The 16,757-nt window shown below is 39.8% G+C and overlaps 1 protein-coding gene and 1 long non-coding RNA gene across 7 annotated transcripts in view; one reads left to right on the top strand and one right to left on the bottom strand.

Moving 5' to 3' along the window:
* HECW1 (HECT, C2 and WW domain containing E3 ubiquitin protein ligase 1) overlaps nucleotides 1-16,757 on the top strand; it is a 481,556-nt gene that overhangs the window by 43,041 nt on the left and 421,758 nt on the right. The gene's annotated exons all lie outside the window — the stretch shown is intronic.
* LOC139182745 (uncharacterized) overlaps nucleotides 10,274-16,757 on the bottom strand; it is a 29,308-nt gene continuing 22,824 nt past the window's right edge. The window contains exon 3 of the long non-coding RNA XR_011566282.1: nucleotides 10,274-10,361. This is a non-coding gene — a long non-coding RNA (uncharacterized lncRNA). The remainder of the gene's footprint in view (nucleotides 10,362-16,757) is intronic.

Raw genomic sequence — 16,757 nt, 5'->3', positions numbered from 1 at the left:
AGTCCTTCCAATGAACATTCAGGACTGATTTCCTTTAGGATGGACTGGTTGCATCTCCATGCAGTCCATGGGACTCTCAAGAGTCTTCTCCAACACCACAGTTCAAAAGCATCAATTCTTTGGCACTCAGCTTTCTTTATAGTCCAACTCTCACATCCATACATGACTACTGCAAAAACCATAGCCTTGACTAGACGGACCTTTGTTGGCAAAGTAATGTCTCTGTTTTTTAATATGCTATCTAGGTTGATCATAACTTTTCTTCCAAGGAATAAGCGTCTTTTTATTTCATGGCTGCAGTCACAATCTGCAGTGATTTTGGAGGCCCCCCGCCTCCGCCAAAATAAAGTCTGCCACTGTTTCCACTGTTTCTCCATCTATTTGCCGTGAAGTGATGAGACTGGATGCCATGATCTTCGTTTTCTGAATGTTGAGCTTTAAGCCAATTTTTTCACTCTCCTCTTTCACATAATAGTTGTTCCTGATTCTCAATACAATTTTGTATTGCATGGCAGTTTGAGTCCTGGAAATGGGCTCTGAAATATTTAGGATGTTTAGTCAAGAGTGCCTCTGGAGCTGGAGTGGTTGTCAGGGTTGTTCTGTGGGACCAGAATGGTTGGGCCTTTATATACTTGTCTTTGGATATGGGTCACCACTGGAGGTCATGACCTTGAATGAGGCAGCTGTCAATCACAGAGACTGACCCTGGAAGGGCTGAAGGCACCACTGAGGTTGAGTGTGGATAGCACTCCCAACAGCTGGGCCACATCAGCACACATATCTCTTTGTCAGTCACATGCCACATGCCAGGTGCTCCCCAGGTATTATCTCATCTTCCCTATTATCCCTAATTTAATATTTTCATCAATTTACAGATGTGGAAACTGAAGTTCAGAGAGGTTAACTTGGTTGCCTAAGAATGGATCAGTAGATAGGCAGATAAACAGTGTTGAATATTTAAATTCAGTTTCAAGTTTAAAGCCTGTGTGCTTTGTATTTCCTTTGGGAATGGATCAACCAAGTTAGAAGAGGAACATGAATTGAGAGTCAGAAAACAAGTGTTGGCTGACTCTGCTAACTCAAAGTAGACCTCAATTGTCAAGCACCTTAATAAATGTGAATGAGTTTCAAAGCACACGAATTACTCAGTCTTGTTAAAATGCAGATTCTGATCCAGTAGGTCCCAGTGGGGCCTGAGATTCTGCATTTCTAACAAGCACTCAGATGATGCCAAAGCTGCTGGCATCTGAGGTCTCAGATCTTAAGTCTCCTCTGGCTCTGAAACTCAGTGGGTGTCAAACATGTAGGGACAGCCCTTCCTTGCATAAGAATTCCAGTTGGTAAATTTTGAAGAAATTAAGGAAATAGAAAATTACCATTATAACACCCCGATAACAGTTGTTTCATGTGAGATCTGTGGATGGATGCTGAAATTAGACCATAAAAGTGTGAAGAGGAACAGGATATTTATATAGTATCGAAGCATCTCCCCCGAGGATTTATTGATCACAGAGGAAAAAGGTAAGTTTGTTGGTTTCCTTTTCTCCTCTTCCTCCTTGTCTGGTAGAAGCAAAGATTTGAAACCACAGACCACTTGTAGCTACAACATACAGTACTTATTAAGTAGGTACTATTTTTAAGGACAAACTAGAGCTCAAGCAGGAAACAGGCAGTTAAAAAATAACACAAATCAGGGAAAGGACCACCAAAGAAGCACACAGACTTTCCTATACTTCTCTTTTTATACTCTGTTTCCTCCCTGTGGAGCCTGATTGGCTATGCCCTATGCAGATAGGGGATGTACTGTCCCTGGGGTCTGATTGGTTTGACCATATGCAAATAGGGGATTATACTAGCATTCACCCAATTAGTTGCACCAAGGACCAATCAGAGGAAAACAACAGAACGGGAAAGACTAGAGATCGCTTCAAGAAAATTAGAGATACCAAGGGGACATTTCATGCAAAGATGGGCTCAATAAAGGACAGAAATGGTATGGACCTAACAGAAGCAGAAAATATTAAGAAGAGGTGGCAAGAAGACACAGAAGAACTGTACAAAAAAGATCTTCATGACCAAGATAGTGGAGGTGATGGAATTCCAGTTGAGCTATTTCAAATCCTGAAAGATGATGCTGTGGAAGTGCTGCACTCAATATGCCAGCAAATTTGGAAAACTCAGCAGTGGCCACAGGACTGGAAAAGGTCAGTTTTCATTCCAATCCCAAAGAAAGGCAGTGCCAAAGAATGCTCAAACTACTGCACAATTGTACTCATCTCACACGCTAATAAAGTAAATTCTCCAAGCCAGGCTTCAGCAATACGTGAACCGTGAACCTCCAGTTGTTCAAGCTGGTTTTAGAAAAGACAGAGGAACCAGAGATCAAATTGCCAACATCTTCCGGATCATGGAAAAAGCAAGAGAGTTCCAAAAAAACATCTATTTCTGCTTTATTGACTATGCCAAAGCCTTTGACTGTGTGGATCACAATAAACTGTGGAAAATTCTGAAAGAGATGGGAATACCAGACCACCTGGCCTGCCTCTTGAGAAACCTGTATGCAGGTCAGGAAGCAATGGTTAGAACTGGACATGGAACAACAGACTGGTTCCAAATAGGAAAAGGAGTACGTCAAGGCTGTATATTGTCACCCTGCTTATTTAACTTATATGCAGAGTACATCATGAGAAATGCTGGGCTAGAAGCACAAGCTGGAATCAAGATTGCCGGGAGAAATATCAATAACCTCAGATATGCAGATGACACCACCCTTATGGCAGAAAATGAAGAGGAACTAAAAAGCCTCTTGATGAAAGTGAAAGAGGAGAGTGACAAAGTTGGCTTAAAGCTCAACATTCAGAAAACTAAGATCATGGCATCTGGTCCCATCTCTTCATGGGAAATAGATGGGGAAACAGTGGCTGACTTTATTTTTCTGGGCTCCAAAATCACTGCAGATGGTGATTGCAGCCATGAAATTAAAAGTCCCTTACTCCTTGGAAGGAAAGTTATGACCAACCTAGATAGCATATTGAAAAGCAGAGACATTACTTTGCCAACAAAGGTCCGTCTAGTCAAGGCTATGGTTTTTCCAGTGGTCATATATGGATGTGAGAGTTGGACTGTGAAGAAAGGTGAGCACCAAAGAATTGATGCTTTTGAACTGTGGTGTTGGAGAAGACTCTTGAGAGTCCCTTGGACTGCAAGGAGATCCAACCAGTCCATTCTAAAGGAGATCAGTCCTGGGTGTTCATTGGAAGGACTGATGCTAAAGCTGAAACTCCAGTACTTTGGCCACCTCATGCGAAGAGTTGACTCATTGGAAAAAACTCTGATGCTGGGAGGGATTGGGGACAGGAGGAGAAGGGGATGACAGAGGTTGAGATGGCTGGATGGCATCACTGACTCGATGGACGTGAGTTTGAGTGAACTCCGGGAGTTGGTGATGGACAGGGAGGCCTGGCGTCCTGTGATTCATGGGGTCAAAAAATCAGACACGACTGAGCAACTGAACTGAACTGAACTGAACTGAGGACCAATCAGGGAAAGGGGTGTGCTTTGGGCATGTTTTCTTTCCAGAGGTTCTCACTCCGGTCCCTCACTTCTCCTTGCATGGGCCTTTTTTTTTTTTTTTAAACCTGCTGGGTGTTTGTGCCATCTTGGACTCTCTTTTATGTTCTAACTACCTGACAAGTTTATACCCGATTTCATCTTAACCAAGTGACCAAGTTGATATCACCACTAGTAAGATATAGGATGCACTGAGAGGCACATGTCACTAATGAGTATACTTACGCAAAACACAGAACCTCAGTCTAATCATGAGGAAGTATTAGACCCAAATTGAAGGATGTTCTACAAGATAACTGACAAGAGTTCTGTAAAAGTATCAAGGCCATGAAAGGCAGCAGAATGTTGGAGAATTGCTACAGATTAGTGGACGTGACCGGAGAAGGCAATGGCACCCCACTCCAGTACTCTTGCCTGGAAAATCCCATGGACGGAGGAGCCTGGTAGGCTGCAGTCCATGGGGTCGCAAAGAGTCGGACACGACTGAGTGACTTCACTTTCACTTTTCACTTTCATGCATTGGAGAAGGAAATGGCAACCCACTCCAGTGTTCTTGCCTGGAGAATCCCAGGGATGGGGGAGCCTGGTGGGCTGCCGTCTCTGGGGTCGCACAGAGTCAGACACGACTGAAGTGACTTAGCAGCAGCAGCAGCAGCATACCTCGTCTCGCTGCCTCCCCACCCTACCCTAGAACTCAGTTTGAAATCATTGTGGCAATTTTAGGTATCTTCGTAACATTACTGACTCTGGAGATTTTTACAGTCAAAAATAATGATAAAAACCATTTATTTTGTTTACTGCAAACCAGGTACTGTGCTAAATGCTTTAAATATCTCATCTCATTATTCTTCTTAATAACCCTCTTTTTGTGAATTTACAGGAAAGAAAATATTTAGAGAAATAAAATAGCTCGCTCAAGTTCACAGAATAATTTGTGATGCCAGGATTTAAATTGAGGTTATTTAAGTTCAGGACCTAAGTTTTAAGTTACATTGTCTGCAACACTGCTTTAAAATATTAACAATTGATTTCAGATAGATTTATTTTTAACATGGAAGAGTATCGTCATTGAACCAACATTTTAAAGATGAGAGCAGCAGAATGATCAAGAAATCAGTCAGTAGCTTTTGATCCTCAGCCCAGTACAGGCAAAGCAGAGAATCCCGAGAAGATGGGTGTCTTGAGCAACCCCTAAAAATCGTGGCCTTGAGCCACTGAGCTTAGGAGGGTAGGATGGGAGATGAAGGACTTTGATACTTGTCCCTGAGCATCTCCCATGGACCTCTGTAGTCTCTCTCCCATCTTCACTTGATGGATGGCTGGCTAGATAATTGGTTGTGGACCCTGGCTGACTCCCACGTGGGCAGATGTCAAGAGGTCTCCAGTGACTCTGCATATGTACAATAAATACAGAGAGGGACTTACCTACCAGTTCAGTGGTTAAGACTGTGCTTGCACTGCAGGGAATGAGGGTTCGATCCCTATGCACAAAACTAAGATTCCCACGTGCTTGCTGCATGGCCAAAACGTTAAAAAAAAAAAAAAAAAAACATAGTTGTACAGAAAAGAAAAAGAAAATATGGTTCTTGTGCTCTTCCCAGACTTTCTCTAAGCACTCCCAGCTCTGACTGCACAAATGTCCCCATGGTTCCAAGCAGAGGCTGAAGGAGCGAGATTGAGGGACTGAAAGATCTCAGTAGTTTGAACAGAATCCCTAACTCACCACAGAATCCTATGTCTTTTCACCTCCAGGTGACACTCAGGGAGGACAACATTTATCTTAGATTTGGGGGATTTATAGGACAAAGTTTATATTATTTAGTACTGTGTTTGGCACACAGAATGATTTATACTTTCATTTGATAAATATGAGCAAATAATAAGAAATTTTAACTGAAGTTATCTGAAAGGAAATAGCAGGGCAGATTGGTGGGATATGGAGTGTTTAGAGAAAACACATAAAATAGAATTAATTGAAACAGAAGAGACATTTAAACACAACCCAGCTAGCAACCTCAAGGAAAGTTGAGGGGGATACTGTGCTAAAAAAGTAGACAGCTATGAAAAAGGAAATTGAAAATTTGGTTACTGAGAGTCCTACCAATATTGGCAACAAATACCAATTAAACACTGCTAAAAATTGAAGTGGGAATTTTGAAACTAATTTGAGGAACGTTCACAGAACGTAGAGTGAAAATATAAATAAATAAAAATTATAAAAGATAAGTGAGAGGATAGACTTAGTGTCTCTGACATATGTTTATTCCCCTCATCCACTCTAACATAGAGCAGATGGAGAAGTGGTAATATTTAAAGATACATAAAAGAGAATTTATCTGCACTAAAGAAAGATCTGAGGTTTCTGCTGAAAAAGTCCTCCCAAGCCTCTGTAGGGTACTGAAAAAGACAGGCACATATATGTATCCTAACAATGTTTTAATTTCACGGGTAAAGAGAAGAATCCTATAAACATTTAAATTTTATAAATGGAAGAGACCAGCAGTGTTGTCAGTTAGCCATACTGCCTGATGACAAAAGGAGGTTCACTAGGATTGTGGACCTAGAGTACTGCGTAGAGACAAACCAGGATTTATACCGCACGCAAGAAATACACCTGGGACATGTCAGTACCTAGGAAATAGTCTGTCAGTGGCACTATTTCTGGAAAAAATATTCATTAAAATCCATCAGAATGCTGAACCAATGAAAGGGGAAGTGCATGCGAGAAACAGTTATAAGCACTGAAACTGGTGATTTCATTGATAAGCCGAAATATGTTTTGAAACATATATTTGTGGAATTTTAATATAACTGTGAACAAAAAATCCTTATATAAGACACGTAAATTAACATCATAATAACAATCTGGAACTGAGGTTCCAAATGATTTTTAAAAATTACGTAGTGGAGAGACAAATATTTAATATTTACTTTTTTGAGAGCTTTAGATTACTCTTTATTGTTATTTTCATAGACTCTGATTCTTGTTTTATGGATCAATTCTCTTATGTAAAGGCATGCATTATCTTTTTTTCCCGATGCTGTTAGTTTTCTTCTGCTCCTTGATGTGTTTCTTCCAAATTCTTTTAACCTACCTATTTGTTTTGATCTCTGTGTTTCTCTGGTTCAAATATCTTGTCATCCTTGGCCATCTGGTCATATTTAAGAATAAGGATTAGTCCATCAATCGGTGGGCTTCACTTCATTGGAAGACCGCCTCTAACCCTCCCATATGTAGCTGTTTCCCTTGAGCTGGTCATTTTCTCCCGGAGAATAAGCCTCCAGACTTCCTCCTGTGACAGAATTTGACTGTAGGGTTCTGGGAGCCGAGACAGGCAGGCTCAGCATCCTCTAGTTCAGCAGCGCACCTCTCCCCGCCTCTGTGTCTGCTGCCTCGAAATTTAGAGCTGCTTTTCAAAAGTTTCCTCTGAAAATAAACTATTTATTGCTGCGGTGGGGGAGAGACCAAATTTCCCTGCATGCACTTTCTCCTATTTTTGTCCCCTTGTTGGTCTCACCTTTCAGTTCTAGAACTTTTTTTGATTCTGTGATGTGAACTGGCTTTTTCCCTGCTGATTGCCTTTTCTTTGGGCTTGTTCTTTGCTTCTTGCCTTTTAATTTAAGTAACATCTCCATACCATCCATTGTTCAAAAAAAAAAAAAAAGTGGATTATCTCTCATTCATTGTTATTATCTCTTGTATGTTCTTGTGGCTTTATGGCTTTTAAGTCTTCTACTGCCTTCTCATCAGCTTGGAAGAAAGGGGCAGAGCTAAAACAGTGCCTTCATTCCCTGTTTATGCATATCAATGAACTTAGGGGAAACGTTTCCACAAAAAAGCTATCCCCTACAGAGGAAAGTCTCCTTGGGATTTTATTTTTTTATTTTTTCTTTATTATTGGTTTTGCCATATATCAACATGAATCCATCCTTGGGATTTTAAATCTGTACATTATTTTGAGAAGAAAAGATTTCTTTTTACTATCCAGTTTTCCCATCTGGGAACATTGATGAACCTACATTCAGTTCAAGTGTCCTCTGCAGCATCTTGCAGTTTTCTGTGTATGGGTCGTGCTGATCAAAGGATGGTGGGGAGTGAAGACTCTGAAGAAGCTTTGAAGAAGGACAAAGGTTCCTGACCTGACTCTGCTGAGAGCTGTGCCATCTGACAGTTTACTCAATTGTCCTGACCTCATTTTCTGCTGGTCCCAGTGGATAACAGCGACCTGGTGGAGTTGTTGTGAGAATTAGAAGGAGCCTGTGTGAAAAGCATACAGAATTGAGATAAAAAGCAATAATTATTATTTACTATTTTATTAACATAATATACTTCCAGGTCCATGTGCACTTATTCTACATTTTTTGTTGTTACAGTAAATGGGAAGTTTGTGTTTAATATGTTGTGTTTTTTTGATTGTCATTGAAAAGCAATTTCTCTTTGGAGGATTAGCTTTAATCCTGATATGTTACTTGACTTCCGTATCCATTCTGGTTGCATTTTTTAAAGCAATTCTTGGATTTGCATTATAATGAGGAAATTTCCAGAAAGCTCTCCATTTGAGTGCAGGCAGGTAAAAGTGTTAAGCTGCTGGGGTGTTTCTTAACTGAGGCTCCATAAAGGTCCGGTCATGGTCCTTCCAAAGGTCTCTGTTCTCTTACAGCTACTGTTACGGGTAGGTTCTCAGATGTATTTTTGCAGAGTAATGTTTCTTACACAGTGAAACAATATTTTGTGAAATTTTAGGAGTTATCTTTTTTAAATTATATAAGCTTTGAAATATCGAAAGAAGATATTTAACCTCAGAACTGGAACACTAGAACACCTCTGACCCACGAGTGGACCTGTCCCTGACCAGGATTCTTGGACTCCTTAATCAATAGAAACTGGAAAGAGATCAGATGAAAAAGTCAGCCAAGGCTTTACTGGGACTCTTGTTGCAGCACAAACAAGAAACAGGTGCCCTTGCTTGCTTCCTAATGTGAGGGGGTGTTGAGCTTGTCTCTTAAACGGAGTGAAGATAGGGGCCGATCCATGGGTCCAACTGAGGGGTGGCTTGGGTGGTCTGCTCACCCCCTTGGTGGGGCTATGTGCAAGAATCATGTGCAGAGCTTTTGTTCTGGACATCTCAGAAGTGGCAGCTGGGTTTTTGGTCTCTTTGTATCTTGTTCTTAATTTGTCCCAACTGGTGCATGTACACAGTTACTTTTAGTCCCTTTTAGTTTCTTTATATTCTGTTGCTGGAGGAGACATATGTCCAAGTGCAAGCAAGAATCAAAGGGTTCCAGGCCCCAGCCTGTCACACCTGCCACCACTCTGGGTCTGGGGTTTGGATTTTGCATGTCCTTCCAAGGAGTACAGACTGCAAACCCGAGACTGTGGCTGAGTCCTTAGTGAGCCTGCCTTTTGCTTTCAAACCATGCAGTACATCCATGTTACCTAACAGCCCCCCGGGTACCTGACTAACTAGTAACATAACCTTCCAATTAACTAACCTGTGCTTCACTTTACCTAATGAGATAACATACAGGAAAATTCCTAAAAAGTATGGAAGTACGTATCACTATAAATGTCCTTGTGAAGATGCATTATATTGCAGTCAAATTTAACAGCTCTTTCGAATGTCCTCAAAAACATAAAATTGTTTAAAATAAACAATAAAGAACATACCACGGAGATTAGGGTCCATGGCAACTGGAAACGGGAAGAGCAAAGAGGGCTTTGGGGATCAAAAAAGCTTTAGAACTCAGAGACATTTTTTGTATAACAAACAACATGTAAAGAAGAACACATAGAAAGTATGGGGTAAAATTAGAGTACAGGGACAATTCTATGTTATAAGAATCTAAGTTTATCAAAAATGACCATGCAATTTTATGGAAATTAACTTTTATTTTTGCCAAAGAATTGTAAATATATGTTATTTAAACATGTGAAGATCAATTTATATATGTTGGTTGATAGATTTATTTGGTATGTATTCCTATATTCATTGAGTATTAAATTAATGTTTTGCTTTTTATCTATGATAATTATATTTGCTCCAAGATAATAAAAGTTGGCAGGCATTTATCATGGAATACAGCAAACACCTATTTTATGAAATGGGCTTGGTAGAAACCCTTGCAGTCACCAGCTTGCTGTGCCTAGATAGATCCTTCCAGCCTTGTGTGCCCACTGTCATCACACAGGTATAATGTTTGATAAATTTATGAATGAGTAGAAAAGGCATCTGCTCAATAAAGGCTTTTATTCATGGATGAAGCCACTTGAACTGGCAAGAAACAACATTTCATTTGTCGCTTTCTCGTTTAAGTGTTTAAAACAATAAATCCAGAATAAACTGTATGACAGCTAGACAAGAAGAAAATTAGCAGCTGCAGACAAGTAAAAGAACATTTAATTAGGGAAAGTAAATTATACCAATTCTGAGCTCTGATGAAAAGGATAGATGATTAGAGAAGTTTTTTTTAAATTACTTTTTAACAAAGTTATAAAAGAAATATGTGATATCAAAAGTCTAATACATGAAAAACTATCCTATAAAGGTGAAATTATTCATTCCAACACTCTTTTGGTGTACCTTCCTTCAGCCTGAAGCGACTCTGAGGCTTAGTCATTCTCATACCCCCAGCATCTCTCAGGTATCTGGGCAAGATCAGGTCTCGATAGATGTTCATTGAATCAAGTGAATGAATTATGGGATGCCGTCAAGCCATTCTTTCTTCTCTCATTTTTTTTTTAATTGGCCATTATTAATCAATGGTTAATTTTTCTATCTTTGGAAAGATACCTATGGAAAGATATAGAAAGATGAAATTAGGGAATAAAATTTATAATAAATATGAATTTTCATTTTATGATGATGAAATAAAAGTGACAGATATTTCAGCAGTGGTACAACTGTAATGTCAGGGAGATATATAAAACTTGTCTATTTCTGTGTTTGGTTCTGTTAGTACCAAAAAAGATAAACTGACATCGTAAACCGTCACCAGTGGGGAAATGTATTAACAAGTACTAACAACATCATGGTTCATTCTTAAAAACCTTTTGTGACAGACTGTAATACAGTCATCAGATACCTCTGGCTCTCCATCTGCCTTGCATGGGATAGGATTGTACTTCCTGGCCTGTGGAAATTAGGTTTGGTCATGTGATTTACACTGGCCAGAGGGATAAAAGTGGAAGTGATCTGCGTTTATCTAGGGTGAATTTAGGAGGCTATTCACCGCATTCTCTTTCCACATAGAAGTGTTCGAGAAAGCATGTTTCACTCTGAAGCTACCATCAGTGTCTGTTTCTGATAAACGGACCTCCCTTGCCAACCCAGATGTGGCATGTAATGTGATTTAGAAAGGACACTTTGGTTAGATTTAGCCAGTGAGACCTGGGGTTGTGATTTGTTCCCACAGTGTAATTTAGCCTATCCTCAGTGATACACATTCATTCACAACTGATGTACACATACATAGGCAAAGGGCATTGTGCTAGCCATAGTGGAAGCCCATACTAGTAAGATATGCATCTTTATTTCAGAGACGTTTACCTTCAAATAGGACAGGCAGATGCACAAAAACATACCGGTCAGCCTATATAAGCACAGTAAGTACATTTACAAAATAGATTAAAAGTTGTGGGAGGTGTTGCTTTAGGTACAGTGCCTTGAATTGTCATGTCTGACTCTTTGCGACCCCATGGACTGCAGCACACCAGGCCTCCCTATCCCTCACCATCACCCAAAGTTTGCACACATTTGTGTCCATTGCTTTGCCAACTCATCCTCTGATGCCCTCTTTTCCTTCTGCCCTCAATCTTTCCCAGTACCAGTGACTTTTCCAATGAGTTAGCCATTTGGATCAGATGGCCAAAATACTGGAGTTTCGGCTTCAGTATCAGTCCTTCCAATGAGTATTCAGGGTTGATTTCCCTTAAGATTGACTGGTTTGATCTCCCTGCTGTCCACGGGACTCTCAGTCTTCTTCTTCAGCATGACAGTTTGAAGGCATCAATTCTTTGGTGCTCTGCCTTCTTTATGGTCCAGCTCTCACAACTGTATGTGACCACTGGGAAGACCACAGCCTTGACTATGGATGGTTGTCAACAGAGTAATGTCTCTGCTTTTCAACACACTGTCTAGGTTTGTCATAGTTTTCCTGCCAAGAAGCAAACATTTTCTGATTTCATGGCTGCAATCACCATCCCCAGTGATTTTAAAGCCCAAGAAGAGGAAATCTGTCTCTACTTCCACCTTTCCCCCCTCTATTTGCCATGAAGTAATGTGGCCAGATGCCATAATCTAAGCTTTTTTGGTATTTAGTTTTAAGCTGGATCTTTTACTCTCCTTCACCCTCATCAACAGGCTCTTCAGTTCCTCTTTGCTTTCTGCCATTAGAGTGGTATCAACTGCATATCTGAGGTTGTTGATGTTTCTCCCAGCTGTCTTGATTCCAGCTTGTAACTTATCCAGAATTTCTCATGATGTGCTCAGCATATAAATTAAACAAACAGGATGACAGCAGACAACCCTGTTGTACTCCTTTCTCAATCTTGAACTAATCAGTTCAGAATTAAAAATCTTTAAACTCACAGCTTCCTAGTTGAAAACATATTCTTATCAGTAGCTTCTATTAATATCAAATACTCAGATGATATTTTAATAGCAGATTCAGTCCTCTGGCTGTATTAAGACTAGAGTAAGAAAAAATTGAAATGTTTTCTTTTTGACATACACTGTATACATTTTCTCTGTGTGGACCATTAAAGTAATAATTTTGATTCACATTGACATGAAGCCATTGCTCTACTCTTAAGCTAATTAATTACTGCATGAAATTATGCACTGAATTGCCCTGTCCCAGGGTTTACTTTTATAGGGGTAGAATTGATATATTCTTTTCAAAATCAAATTCATTCTCATCCACAAATATGTAGAGCACAGATTTTGGTCTTTTTCCAATCTGAGTTCTTGCTCCCCAACTGTTAAGAGGTGAAGTCTTAGGCTAGTAACTCTCATGTATAAGACTTTTAGTTTTCTTGTCTATAGTCTAGAAGTAAAGCTCCCATCTTTGAAGCTTCTTGTGAGCATTGATTAAGTTAAATCAGAAATCGTTCTGTGCTTATATAGTAATCATTCAAGAACTGTTTATTCAGATCAGATCAGATCAGTCACTCAGTCGTGTCCGACTCTTTGCGACCCCATGAATCGCAGCACGCCAGGCCTCCCTGTCCCTCACCAACTCCCGGAGTTCACTCAGACTCACGTCCATCGAGTCGGTGATGCCATCCAGCCATCTCATCTTCCGTCATCCCCTTCTCCTCCTGCCCCCAATCCCTCCCAGCATCAGAGTCTTTTCCAATGAGTCAATTCTTCACATGAGGTGGCCAAAGTACTGGAGTTTCAGCTTCAGCATCACTCCTTCCACAGAACACCCAGGACTGATGTCCTTTAGAATGGATTGGTTGGATCTCCTTGCAGTCCAAGGGACTCTCAAGAGTCTTCTCCAATACCACAGTTCAAAAGCGTCAATTCTTTGGCACTCAACCTTCTTCACAGTCCAACTCTCACATCCATACATGACAAACAGTACTAATTCATACTGTTATTCATTACATTTTCTTTTTCTATAGTCACATTGTTTATAACATTTCTTAAAGTTAAAAGGCAATAAGTTTTGATCCATATGGGTGATTATCATTCATAAACAGTAAATCAGTCAGATGTTAGAAAGATATATTGGTTTTCCAATGTTCTTTGAGATTCTTTATTTTTTTTTTTTTCAGAATCATTTTTAACATTTTAATAGATTTACTTTTGTCTTTTTCTCCTATACAGTTTTACATAGAAAGTGCTATAATTACAGAACAAAAAATTTTACATCACATCTTTAATTCATGGTTTTGAGTGCCTTAATTTTTTTTCTTGCATGTTTATTATATTAATAGAACTTTTAGAAAAATAGCAAGTAAAAGAAATCAAGTAGCAGGGAAAGAAAACAGTCAAGGTAACTTATCTCAAGATCTGGAAATAACTACTATTAATATTAATACTTTGATAAATGTCCTGAAAGCATTTTTTGTGTCTTTGTGTGTGTTCACAAAATATGTGTATATATGTGTGTGTGTGTGTGTGTGTGTGTGTGTGTGTATATATATATATAAATGAAAAGGAGATCACATTCTGCTTTTCAAAAATTTATTTCACAAACACCTTCCACATGAATATTCCACACAGTCCTTTTCTATGGCTGCGTGTGTGGCATGTTTTAAGTTGCTCCTTCAGGCCCTCCTCTACCCTTTCATCCTGCCTGTGCCTAGGGACTGGCTCGAATGGACCACACCAATGGGCTTCCCTGCCCTCTGGGATCATCCAGTGGGGACCTCCAGCATGAGATCAGTGAGGGGAAGGCAAGCAAAGCAGGGTTTTTTTTTTTTTTTTAACTACTACGTCCTTTTGGGGTCACTGGGGGGTTGCTGAGTCCCCAGCCCAGGTCACAGTCATTTCCACACAGCTACCTCTTTCTAGATTTAGTTATATCCCCTCTAGGGCTTCCCTGGTGGCTCAAATGGTAAAGAATCTGCCTGCAATGCAGGAGACCCAGGTTCAATCCCTAGGTCAGGAAGATCCCCTAGAGAAGGGAATGGCTACTCAATCCAGTATTCTTGCTTGGAGAATCCCATGGACAGAGGAGCCTGGCAGGCTGCAGTTTATGGGATCATATGAATTGGACTCTACTGGCAGACTAACACTTTCAGGCATAATAATGCAGCCCTATTGTTACCAGTTTCAGCACCACCCCTTATGGTTAGTTTACTTTTGTAAATGGTTCCTTTTAAAAAATTTTCAAACTCCCCAATATGAGTGTACCATCTAGTTCCTCCTAGAACCCTTGATTTACACACTCAGCAAGAGGTTCTCAGACTGCAGTGTGCATGCATCAGAATCACTTGGAATGTTTCTTAAAGCAAGGATTGCTGGCATAACCCTCAAGTATTTGTGATTCAGTAGGTCTGGGAAGAGCCAGAGAACTTGTATTTTTTAACATGTTTTCAGATGATGCTTGCAGGGACCACACTTTGAGAACCATTGCACTAAACATTTGTTCCGTTGTGTGAATCTGACAGTTTATATCCATTTTCCTTTATCAAGTAACTCTGACATTTATATCCTTTTAACTAAATTACACTAAAATTAGTTTCCTTCAAAAATTTTCCTAAAGGTAGAGCTTGGGTCCATGTGTATGCACACTTTTTTGGCCTTTATTGCCAGATTGTCCATCAGAAGCTTTTTATAAGTTTATAATTCTACCAAAATATACACTATTAAAAGTCAACATTTCCATGTAACTTTGCAAATATAGTAGAGTATTTTATCATTCATTAAAATCCCTGCCAGTTGATAGATGAGAAAATGAAGCTGTTGTTTTACTTCAAGCTATTTTGGTAAGCAGTGAGATTAAACATTGAAAGGACTGATGCTGAAGCTAAAACTCCAAAACTTTGGCCACCTGATGTGAAGAACTGACTCATTGGAAAAGACCTTGATGCTGGGAAAGATTGAAGGCGGGAGGAGAAGGGGATGACAGAGGATGAGATGGCTGGATGGCATCACTGACTCAATACATGAGTCTGAGTAAACTCCGGAAGTTGGTGATGGACCGGGAGGCCTGGCGTGCTGCAGTCCATGGGGTCGCAAGGAGTCAGACACGACTGAGCGACTGAACTGAACTGAAATTAAACAGTTTTGCATATACTTTTGTGAATCTGCTCTTACTGGTGGCATCTTCATGACCTTTGCCCATTTTTCTACACATCAATTTGTTGTTTTATAATTTCAGCTACTCTTTATTTGTAAAGAATACCAACGTTTTATACATGTTTTCAATATTTCACCTTATTTCTTCTTTGCCTTTAAATTTCTATGATTATTTTTCAGACAAAGAATTTTTTCCTTCTATAGTCAGACTTCTCAACTCTTCACTTTATGGTGCTGGGTTTTAGCCTTATGGTTAGAAAACAAAAGCCATGTTTATGCCCTACCGGATATAACTATCTCTGTGGCTTTTTAAAAAATAATTTTATTTATGTATTTATTTTTGGCTGTGCTGGGTCTTCACTGCTGCTTGGGCTTTTACCTGGTTGTAGGAAGTGAGGGCTACTCTCTAGTTGTCTTGGGCAAGCTTCTTATTGTGGTGGCTTCTTTTGTCATGGAGCATGGGCTGTAGGGCACAGGCTCGATAATTTTAGCAAACGGGCTTAGCTGCTCCGCAGCATGTGGGATCCTCCTGGATCAGAGATAGAACCTGTCACCTGCACTGGCAGGCTGGTTTTTTACCACTGAGCCATTAGGGAAGCCCCTCTGTTTTTTAATTAATACTTTCATTGATTTCTTTTTTGTGTTTTAGTGTTTAGACCTTTAAAAATTTTATTGAAGTATAGTTGATTATCAATGTTCTGTGTATTTAGACTTTATCTTGATAAGATAGTTTTCCCTTCATAAATGTCCTAGAACCACTTGTTGGGTAATTGATTCATGCTCCATCATTTGAAAATGCCATTTTTATCAATTACAGTTAATACATTTAACAGTGTACCAGGGTTTGCTCTTAACATTTTTTTGTTCCATGAGTCTATTGGCCCTTGTCCCACTTTTAATTTTACCAACATTTTAAATGCTTTTAATGCATCTCATTAATTTTGTCTCTCCCTCCTCCCCCACCGCCAAACATCTTTAGCAACTATAATGACTTCCAAAGAAAATGTTATTTTGTCTCATCTCAGGCCAGTAAAATTGTGTCACATTTCACTTCAAGAGCAAATTCTTCCTTTCATGAGTTTCAGCTCTTCAACTACTTTGGCCTATCTATAGTACAGCCCTTTTGTCCATTGATTTCTTTTATTTTAGTTACCTTATTGAATTGACTTACCTTATTTAGTTTTTGTAACTTATCTCTCCCTCATTTGTATAGCTTAATTATCCTTCTGAATCACCAACTTTGTTGAGGGGATGTGGCCTCCAGGTGTGTGTTTCCCCTGGACCCCCAGGGTAGGGAGTGATGCAAGGCTGGAGGGGCTGCTGGGGCCTTTGAAAGCTCAGGGCCCAGGGCAGGGGTCTCTCCTGCCGGGTCCATGTGGAGCTGTGTGTCCTAACTGATTGAGAGAGAGAATCGGGAAGGAAGAGTGATAAAAT

The sequence above is a fragment of the Bos indicus genome, chromosome 4 (genome assembly GCF_029378745.1).
Source record: "Bos indicus isolate NIAB-ARS_2022 breed Sahiwal x Tharparkar chromosome 4, NIAB-ARS_B.indTharparkar_mat_pri_1.0, whole genome shotgun sequence".
Classification (NCBI taxonomy): domain Eukaryota; kingdom Metazoa; phylum Chordata; class Mammalia; order Artiodactyla; family Bovidae; genus Bos; species Bos indicus.
This window is presented reverse-complemented; position numbering and strand designations above follow the sequence as displayed.